This window comes from Bufo bufo, chromosome 8 (assembly GCF_905171765.1).
Source record: "Bufo bufo chromosome 8, aBufBuf1.1, whole genome shotgun sequence".
Lineage (NCBI taxonomy): Eukaryota > Metazoa > Chordata > Amphibia > Anura > Bufonidae > Bufo > Bufo bufo.
Genome location: NC_053396.1, coordinates 184,202,464 through 184,212,938, shown reverse-complemented (window position 1 = coordinate 184,212,938; position 10,475 = coordinate 184,202,464).

Genomic DNA, 10,475 nt, shown 5'->3' with positions numbered 1-10,475 from the left:
CACAGTCATTGATCATGCCCCTGTAAGGCTTCATTCAGACGTCCGGATGCGTTTTGCGGATCGGATCCATCTATCAGTGCATCCGTAAAAATCATGCGGACATCTGAATGGAGCTTTACAGGGGGGTGATCAGGGAGTCTATATGGGGTGATCACCACAGTCATTGATCATGCCCCTGTAAGGCTTCATTCAGACGTCCGGATGCGTTTTGCGGATCGGATACATCTATCAGTGCATCCGTAAAAATCATGCGGACATCTGAATGGAGCTTTACAGGGGGGTGATCAGGGAGTCTATATGGGGTGATCACCACAGTCATTGATCATGCCCCTGTAAGGCTTCATTCAGACGTCTGGATGCGTTTTGCGGATCGGATCCATCTATCAGTGCATCCGTAAAAATCATGCGGACATCTGAATGGAGCTTTACAGGGGGGTGATCAGGGAGTCTATATGGGGTGATCACCACAGTCATTGATCATGCCCCTGTAAGGCTTCATTCAGACGTCCGGATGCGTTTTGCGGATCGGATCCATCTATCAGTGCATCCGTAAAAATCATGCGGACATCTGAATGGAGCTTTACAGGGGGGTGATCAGGGAGTCTATATGGGGTGATCACCACAGTCATTGATCATGCCCCTGTAAGGCTTCATTCAGACGTCCGGATGCGTTTTGCGGATCCGATCCATCTATCAGTGGATCCGTAAAAATCATGCGGACATCTGAATGGAGCTTTACAGGGGGGTAATCAATGACAGGGGGGTGATCAATGACAGGGGGGTGATCAGGGAGTCTATATGGGGTGATCAGGGGTGATCAGGGGCTAATAAGGGGTTAATAAGTGACGGGGGGGGGGGTGTAGTGTAGTGTAGTGGTGCTTGGTGGGACTTTACTGAGCTACCTGTGTCCTCTGGTGGTCGATCCAAACAAATGGGACCACCAGAGGACCAGGTAGCAGGTATATTAGACGCTGTTATCAAAACAGCGTCTAATATACCTGTTAGGGGTTAAAAAAAACACATCTCCAGCCTGCCAGCGAACGATCGCCGCTGGCAGGCTGGAGATCAACTCTCTTACCTTCCGTTCCTGTGAGCGCGCGCGCCTGTGTGCGCGCGGTCACAGGAAATCTCGGCCATCGCGAGATGACGCATATATGCGTGACTGTGCGCAGGGCTGCCACCTCCGGAACGCGATCCTGCGTTAGGCGGTCCGGAGGTGGTTAAAATACAATTCCCAACTTAGCAATCCCCTAAATATATTTTTTCTTCTGTATCAGGCCAAGTTTAAATTGATCCATAAAAGGGTATATTAGATTGAAGGTGTGGATAGTGTCATCCTCAATAACTTCACACGCTACCGTGCATTTCCAAGTTTAAATAATTCTGTCCGTAAACGTATACCTGTCACCCAGCGCCTAAATACTAGGCCTACAATTTATATTCAGCTAAATCTGTTGTTACTGTTGTGCCTGTATTAGTGTAATACAGTACCTAAATAGATAGCCAGATAGTGTTAGGTGCCTGTAAAAAAAGGCCTGAATTTGAATTCAATACATTGGGCGAAATAATTTTTTTCTTATTGTGGTGAACGGTAACAATGAGGAAAACATCTAGTAAGGGACGCGGACATGGTCGTGGTGGTGTTAGTGGACCCTCTGGTGCTGGGAGAGGACGTGGCCGTTCTGCCACAGCCACACGTCCTAGTGAACCAACTACCTCAGGTCCCAGTAGCCAGCAGAGTTTACAGCAATATTTTGTGGGGCCCAATGCCATTCTAAGGATGGTAAGGCCTGAGCAGGTACAGGCATTAGTCAATTGGGTGGCCGACAGTGGATCCAGCACGTTCACATTATCTCCCACACAGTCTTCTGCAGAAAGCGCACAGATGGCTCATGAAAACCAAGCCGATCAGTCTGTCACATCACACCCATGCATATCAGGGAAACTGTCTGAGCCTCAAGTTATGCAGCAGTCTTTTATGCTGTTTGAAGACTCTGCTGGCAGGGTTTCCCAAGGGCATCCACCTAGCCCTTCCCCAGGGGTGGAAGAGATAGAATGCACTAACGCACAACCACTTATGTTTCCTAATGATGAGGACATGGGAATACCACCTCAGCACGTCTCTGATGATGACGAAACACAGGTGCCAACTGCTGCGTCTTTCTGCAGTGTGCAGACTGAACAGGAGGTCAGGGAGGAAGACTGGGTGGAAGACGATGCAGGGGACGATGAGGTCCTAGACCCCACATGGAATGAAGGTCGTGCCACTGACTTTCAGAATTCAGAAGAAGAGGCAGTGGTGAGACCGAGCCAACAGCGTAGCAAAAGGGAGCAGTGGGCAAAAGCAGAACACCCGCCGCCAAGAGAGTCTGTCTGCTACTGGCCACCGCCATCTGGGACCGAGCACCCCAAAGGCAGCTTCAAGGAGTTCCCTGGCGTGGCAGTTCTTCAAACAATGTGCTGACAACAAGACCCGAGTGGTTTGCACGCTGTGCCATCAGAGCCTGAAGCGAGGCACTAACATTCTGAACCTTAGCACAACCTGCATGACCAGGCACCTGCATGCAAAGCATGAACTGCAGTGGAGTAAACACCTTAAAAACAAGGAACTCACTCAGGCTCCCCCTGCTACCTCTTCTGCTGCTGCCGCCTCGGCCTCTTCCTCCGCCTCTGGAGGAACGTTGGCACCTGCCGCCCAGCAAACAGAGGATGTACCACCAACACCACCACCACCTCCGTCACCAAGCATCTCAACCATGTCACACGGCAGCGTTCAGCTCTCCATCTCACAAACATTTGAGAGAAAGCGTAAATTCCCACCTAGCCACCCTCGATCCCTGGCCCTGAATGCCAGCATTTCTAAACTACTGGCCTATGAAATGCTGTCATTCAGGCTGGTGGACACAGACAGCTTCAAACAGCTCATGTCGCTTGCTGTCCCACAGTATGTTGTTCCCAGCCGGCACTACTTCTCCAAGAGAGCAGTGCCTTCCCTGCACAACCAAAATCAAGTGTGCACTTCGCAACGCCATCTGTGGCAAGGTCCACCTAACCACAGATACGTGGACCAGTAAGCACGGCCAGGGACGCTATATCTCCCTAACTCCACACTGGGTAAATGTAGTGGCGGCTGGGCCCCAGGCGGAGAGCTGTTTGGCGCACGTCCTTCCGCCGCCAAGGATCGCAGGGCAACATTCTTTGCCTCCTGTCTGCTCCTCCTCCTACTCAGCTTCCTCCTCTTCTTTCACCTGCTCATCCAGTCAGTCACACACCTTCACCACCAACTTCAGCACAGCCCAGGGTAAACGTCAGCAGGCCGTTCTGAAACTCATATGTTTGGGGGACAGGCCCCACACCGCACAGGAGTTGTGGCGGGGTATAGAACAACAAACCGATGAGTGGTTGCTGCCGGTGAGCCTCAAGCCCGGCCTGGTGGTGTGTGATAATGGGCGAAATCTCGTTGCAGCTCTGGGACTAGCCGGTTTGACGCACATCCCTTGCCTGGCGCATGTGCTGAATTTGGTGGTGCAGAAGTTCATTCGCAACTACCCCGACATGTCAGAGCTGCTGCATAAAGTGCGGGCCGTCTGTTTGCGCTTCCGGCGTTCACATCCTGCCGCTGCTCGCCTGTCTGCGCTACAGCGTAACTTCGGCCTTCCCGCTCACCGCCTCATATGCGACATGCCCACCCGGTGGAACTCCACCTTGCCCATGCTGGACAGACTGTGCGAGCAGCAGCAGGCCATAGTGGAGTTTTAGCTGCAGCACACACGGGTCAGTCGCACTGCGGAACAGTACCACTTCACCACCAATGACTGGGCCTCCATGCGAGACCTGTGTGCCCTGTTGCGCTGTTTCGAGTACTCCACCAACATGGCCAGTGGCGATGACGCCGTTATCAGCGTTACAATACCACTTCTATGTCTCCTTGAGAAAACACTTAGGGCGATGATGGAAGAGGAGGTGGCCCAGGAGGAGGAGGAGGAGGAGGAAGAGGGGTCATTTTTAGCACTTTCAGGCCAGTCTCTTCGAAGTGACTCAGAGGGAGGTTTTTTGCAACAGCAGAGGCCAGGTACAAATGTGGCCAGACAGGGCCCACTACTGGAGGACGAGGAGGACGAGGATGAGGAGAAGGTGGAGGAGGATGAGGATGAAGCATGTTCACAGCGGGGTGGCACCCAACGCAGCTCGGGCCCATCACTGTTGCGTGGCTGGGGGGAAACGCAGGACGATGACGATACGCCTCCCACAGAGGACAGCTTGTCCTTACCTCTGGGCAGCCTGGCACACATGAGCGACTACATGCTGCAGTGCCTGCGTAACGACAGCAGAGTTGCCCACATTTTAACGTGTGCGGACTACTGGGTTGCCACCCTGCTTGAGCCACGGTACAAAGACAATGTGCCCACCTTACTTCCTGCACTGGAGCGTGATAGGAAGATGCGCGAGTACAAGCGCACGTTGGTAGACGCGCTACTGAGAGCATTCCCAAATGTCACAGGGGAACAAGTGGAAGCCCAAGGCGAAGGCAGAGGAGGAGCAAGAGGTCGCCAACGCAGCTGTGTCACGGCCAGCTCCTCTGAGGGCAGCGTTAGCATGGCAGAGATGTGGAAAAGTTTTGTCACCACGCCACAGCTAACTGCACCACCACCTGATACGGAACGTGTTAGCAGGAGGCAACATTTCACTAACATGGTGGAACAGTACCTGTGCACACCCCTCCACGTACTGACTGATGGTTCGGCCCCATTCAACTTCTGGGTCTCCAAATTGTGCACGTGGCCAGAGCTAGCCTTTTATGCCTTGGAGGTGCTGGCCTGCCCGGCGGCCAGCGTTTTGTCTGAAGGTGTATTTAGCACGGCAGGGGGCGTCATTACAGACAAACGCAGCCGTCTGTCTACAGCCAATGTGGACAAGCTGACGTTCATAAAAATGAACCAGGCATGGATCCCACAGGACCTGTCCATCCCTTGTGCAGATTAGACATTAACTACCTCCCCTTAACCATATATTATTGTACTCCAGGGCACTTCCTCATTCAATCCTATTTTTATTTTCATTTTACCATTATATTGCAGGGCAACCCAAATTTGAATGAACCTCTCCTCTGTCTGGGTGCCGGGGCCTAAAAATATCTGACAGTGGCCTGTTCCAGTGTTGGGTGACGTGAAGCATGATTCTCTGCTATGACATGAAGCCTGAATCTCTGCTATGGGACCTCTCTCCTCTGTCTGGGTGCCGGGGCCTAAATATCTGACAATGGACTATTCCTGTTTTGGCTGACATGAATCCTGATTCTCTCCTATGACATAAAGACTGATTCTCTGCTGACATGAAGCCTGAATCTCTGTTATGGGACCTCTCTCCTCTGCAGGGGCGTTGCTAGGGTCTGAAGACATCCGGGGCACGAGCCCACGTGAAGCCACGCCCCCCACCCCATGAAGCCACGCCCTCATCACCACTGGGGGGGGGGCCTTCACAGTAGTTATTAACCCCTTTCAGCAGTCCCCCCTTCAGTGAATGGGGGACTGCTGAATGGGGTTAATAACTACAGTGAAGGGCCTAGCCGTCTGGGCAACCCCACAGATCCCCCTCCCAATAACAGTGCCATCCACAGATGCCCCCTCCCCATAACAGTGCCATCCACAGATACCCCCTCCTCATAACTGTGCCATCCACAGATGCCCCCTCCCCATAACTGTGCCATCCACAGATGCCCCCTCCCCATAACTGTGCCATCCACAGATGCCCCCTCCCCATAACTGTGCCATCCACAAATGCCCCTGCCCATAACTGTGCCATCCACAGATGCCTCCTCCCCATAACTGTGCCATCCACAGATGCCCCCTCCCCATAACTGTGCCATCCACAGATGCCCCCTCCCCATAACTGTGCCATCCACAGATGCCCCTGCCCATAACTGTGCCATCCACAGATGCCCCTGCCCATAACTGTGCCATCCACAGATGTCCCTGCCCATAACTGTGCCATCCACAGATGCCCCTGCCCATAACTGTGCCATTCACAGATGCCACTGCCCATAACTGTGCCATCCACAGATGCCCCTGCCCATAACTGTGCCATTCACAGATGCCCCGCTGGGTAAGGTACATACTTTTTTATTCCAGTAACAGGCTCAGCAGGGCACTGGGGCCAGGGTGAGGGAGAGGGCACAGTTCTTCTTGCACAGTATTCTAACTAGTCGACCAGGCTCTGGCTGACACACACACTCTTGAAGTTTGCCGCGCTGCCGGCCTCACCTTGCTATCAGGTCCAGCAGGCGCGCAGGCAGGCACGCAGCATGACGTGAGTCTTCAACTCTGCCACCAGCCTGCATGCTCTGCCTCCGCCGGGTCCGCCCCTCCCCTATGCAGTCAGCTGCTGTGCGCTGCGCTGCTGAGTCCTGAATGAGTAAACCTCCGCCCGGCGCCAGTAGCCCGCAGGTAAGTGCGGGCGCGCCGCGGTACTGGTCAGGAGGGATGTGGGGGGTGGTTTGGTTGTTTGCAGGATTCGCCACTGGCTGCCCAGGCTAGGGACCAATCAATTAAGAGCCCTGCCGGCTGCCGCCCTGGAATGCTACCAAGCAGGCAGGCAGCATAACATTCGGGGCACTGAACAAAACATCCGGGGCTCAAGCCCCGGATGTTTTGACCTAGCGACGCCACTGCTCCTCTGTCTGGGTGCCAGGGCCTAAATATATGACTATGGACTGTTCCAGTTTTGGCTGACGTGAAGCCTGATTCTCTGCTATGACATGAAGACTGATTCTCTGCTGACATGAAGCCTGATTTTCTGCTATGGGACCTCTCTCCAATTGATATTGGTTAATTTTTATTTATTTAATTTTTATTTTTATTTATTTCCCTATCCACATTTGTTTGCAGGGGATTTAACTACATTTTGCTGCCTTTTGCAGCCCTCTAGCCCTTTCCTGGGCTGTTTTACAGCCTTTTTAGTGGCGAAAAGTTCGGGTCCCCATTGACTTCAATGGGGTTCGGGTTCGGAACGAAGTTCGGGTCGGGTTCGGATCCCGAACCCTAACATTTCCGGGAAGTTCGGCCGAACTTCTCGAACCCGAACATCCAGGTGTTCGCTCAACTCTAGCCACAACCTCTGCTACTTCTGTTGTGTTACATTAGTGCATCCGAAATATCTGTTACATTCAGCGCAATTGTTTGGCCGCTGGTAACAGTGACATTACCTGCGCTACATCTCCTGTATAACGTTTGTGCATCCTAAATATCTGTGACATTCAGTGTAATTTTTTCTTAGCCGCTGGTGACAGCGACATTACCTATGCTACGTCTCCTGTATAACGTTTGCGCATCATAAATATCAGTGACATTCAGTGTAATTTATTTGTGCATACACTTACAAAACCTGCGCTACTGTACATGTGACATACTTTCAAGCATATATACCATTTAATATACTCAAGGTGAGCAGTAAGGGACGGGGAAGTGGCCATGCTGCTGATGGTGCACGCAGAGGCCGTGGCTCTGGGCGCAGTGAAACTGTGCCTGCTGCGAGAGCACAAAAAAACGCACTCATCCACGATACCTAGCTTTATGTCCCAGTTTGCAGGGCGGTGCAGGACACCACTCTCGAAGTCACACCAGTGCGACCAGGTGGTCGGTTGGATTGCAGCAGATAATGCTTCCAGTCGGTTAAGCACCACCCTGTCTTCCACAAAGTCCAGTCTCAGTAGCCAAGAGGCTGGTCAACAGAATTCTCACCCTGATCTTCCTTCCTCCCACGATGGAGAGTCTTTGCAAACAAATGATCCCACACTCAGATATTCTGAGGAGCTCTTTTCATCGCCATTCCTTCATTTGGGCCTCTCGCCAAACCTGCTTGAAAAGGGACATGAGGAGATCTTGTGCACTGATTTCCAAACTCTTGCGCATCCTCAGTCAGAAAAAGATGACGGTTGGGAATGGCAATTAGTGTTTCACAAGGTCGATGATGATGAGACACAGTTGCCAATAAGTCAACGGCAATTAGTGTCTGAAGAGGTTGATGATGAGGATGAGACACAGTTGTCAATAAGTGAGGTTCTTGTTAGGTTAACAAGTCAGGAGGATGACCAGAGTGAGGAAGTGGAAGAGGAGGTGGTGGATGATGAAATCACTGACCCAACTTGGAAAGGTTGCAAGCCGAGCGAGGACAAAAGTACAGAGGGGGAGGGAAACAGGCTGGAAGAGGCAGTGGGGTGGAAAAATAGAGAAGGCGGGCCACACCAAACAGGCCCGCAACTGTTCCCTGGAGCACCCCCTTGCGGAAATCTCCCTTGTCAAGGGATAGGTATTCTGCAGTCTGGCGATTTTTTGAGGAAAGTGTGGACGATAAAAGAATTGTCATTTGCAACCTGTGCCGTACCAAAATAAACAGGAGCATTAACATTAGCAACCTTACCACTACCAGCATGATCCACCACATGGCATCAAAGCACCCTAATAGGTGGGCCGAACGCCTGGGTCCACAATCAGTGTCTGCAGGTCACACCACTGCCTCCTTTTCCCCTGTGTTATGTGCTGGCCAATCCCCTGTCTAAGACGCAGGCCCGGATGCCTCCTGCTCTGCACCAGGACCTTCGCAAGCACCATTAGCTATCACATCCACTTCTGTGTCCCAGCGCAGCGTACAGTTGCCCATACTCCAGGCCTTTGAACGAAAGCGCAAATACCCAGCCAACCACCCACAGGCCATAGCACTGAATGCGCACCTTTCCAAATTACTGGCCCTGCAAATGTTGTCATTTAGGCTTGTGGACACTGAGGCTTTCAGCAGCCTGATGGCGGCGGCCGTCCCTTGTTACTCAGTCCCCAGCTGCCATAATTTTTCTCGGTGTGCCATCCCAGCCTTACACTAGCATGTGTCCCGTAACATCACCCGTGCCCTGACCAACGCAGTTATTGGGAAGATCCACTTAACAACTGACACATGGACAAGTGCTTTTGGCCAGGGACGCTGCATTTCCCTGACGGCACACTGGATGAACGTTGTGGAGGCCAGGAGCGAGTCGTACCCTGGGATGGCAAAGGTGCTACCAACACCATGGATTGCGGGCCCTACTTTCATCAGGATTTTCACCACCAGCTACATTAGTGGCAGCAACCCCCCCCCCCCCTTTTCCTCCTCCTTCACTTCCACCTCTGAATTCTCATCTTGCACCACCAGTCAGCCATCAGTCAGTAGCTGGAAGCAGTGTAGCACTGCAGTGGGGAAGCGGCAACAGGCCGTGCTGAAACTAATATACTTAGGTGAAAGATAGCATTAAATCTAACCTAATACAAGTTGGTGAGGCCAACATAGAGTCAGTTTGGGTTACGTTGCAGTTTGCTAACCATGCAGTAACTCGTGTAGGTGTGATATATAGACCACCTGGTCAAGTTAAAGAACTAGATGATCTACTAGTTGAAGAAATAGCTAAAATGACAATGAAAGGAGAAGTTATCATTATGGGAGATTTCAATCTCCCAGATATAAACTGGAAAACCAAAATAGCAAGTTCTACCAGGAGTACAGATATTCTAAATTCCCTACTGGGGTTATCTCTACAACAAGTGGTTGAGGAGCCAACCCGGAGGGAGGCCATTTTGGATTTGGTATTCACAAACGGGGATTCGGTATATGATGTCATTGTAGGCGAAGCCTTGGGAACTAGTGATCACCAGTCAGTGTGGTTTAATATAAGAACTGTGAAAGAGTCCCACCACACAAAAACAAAAGTTTTAGATTTTAGAAAAACAGACTTTTCAAAAATGAAATTAGTCATAAATGAGTCCTTATCAGACTGGAACGGATTACATGGAGTCCAGGAGAAATGGGACTACTTAAAAGGTGCATTATTGAAGGCAACAGAAAATTGCATTAGACTTGTCAGTAAAAGCAAAAAAAGGAGGAGACCACTGTGGTACTCAGCAGAAGTGGCCCAAATCATTAAAAATAAAAAGCTAGCATTTTGTAATTATAAAAAAAACCAGAGCAATGAAGATAAGGAAATCTACAAGATTAGGCAGAGAGAGGCCAAGCAAGTTATACGAACTTCTAAAGCGCAGGCAGAAGAAAAACTAGCTCAGTCTATGAAAAAAGGGGATAAGACATTCTTCAGATATATAAATGAAAAAAGGAAATTAAAACAAGGAATAACTAAATTAAAAACAAAGGACGGAAGGTATGTAGAAGAGAATAAAGGGCTAGCCGACTGCCTTAATGAATACTTCTGTTCAGTTTTTACAAAAGAAAAAGGAGAAGGACCTCCACTAGAAAGAATGACTAATAAATCGTTTGATGCATGTATCTTTACAGAGGAAGATGTTCTAAGTTTGCTTTCTAAGGTGAAGACAAAAAAGTCACAGGGGCCTGATGAGATACACCCAAAATTATTAAAAGAGCTTAGTGGTGAGCTGGCAAAACCGTTAACAGATTTATTTAACCAATCATTAGTAACAGGAGTCGTCCCGGAAGATTGG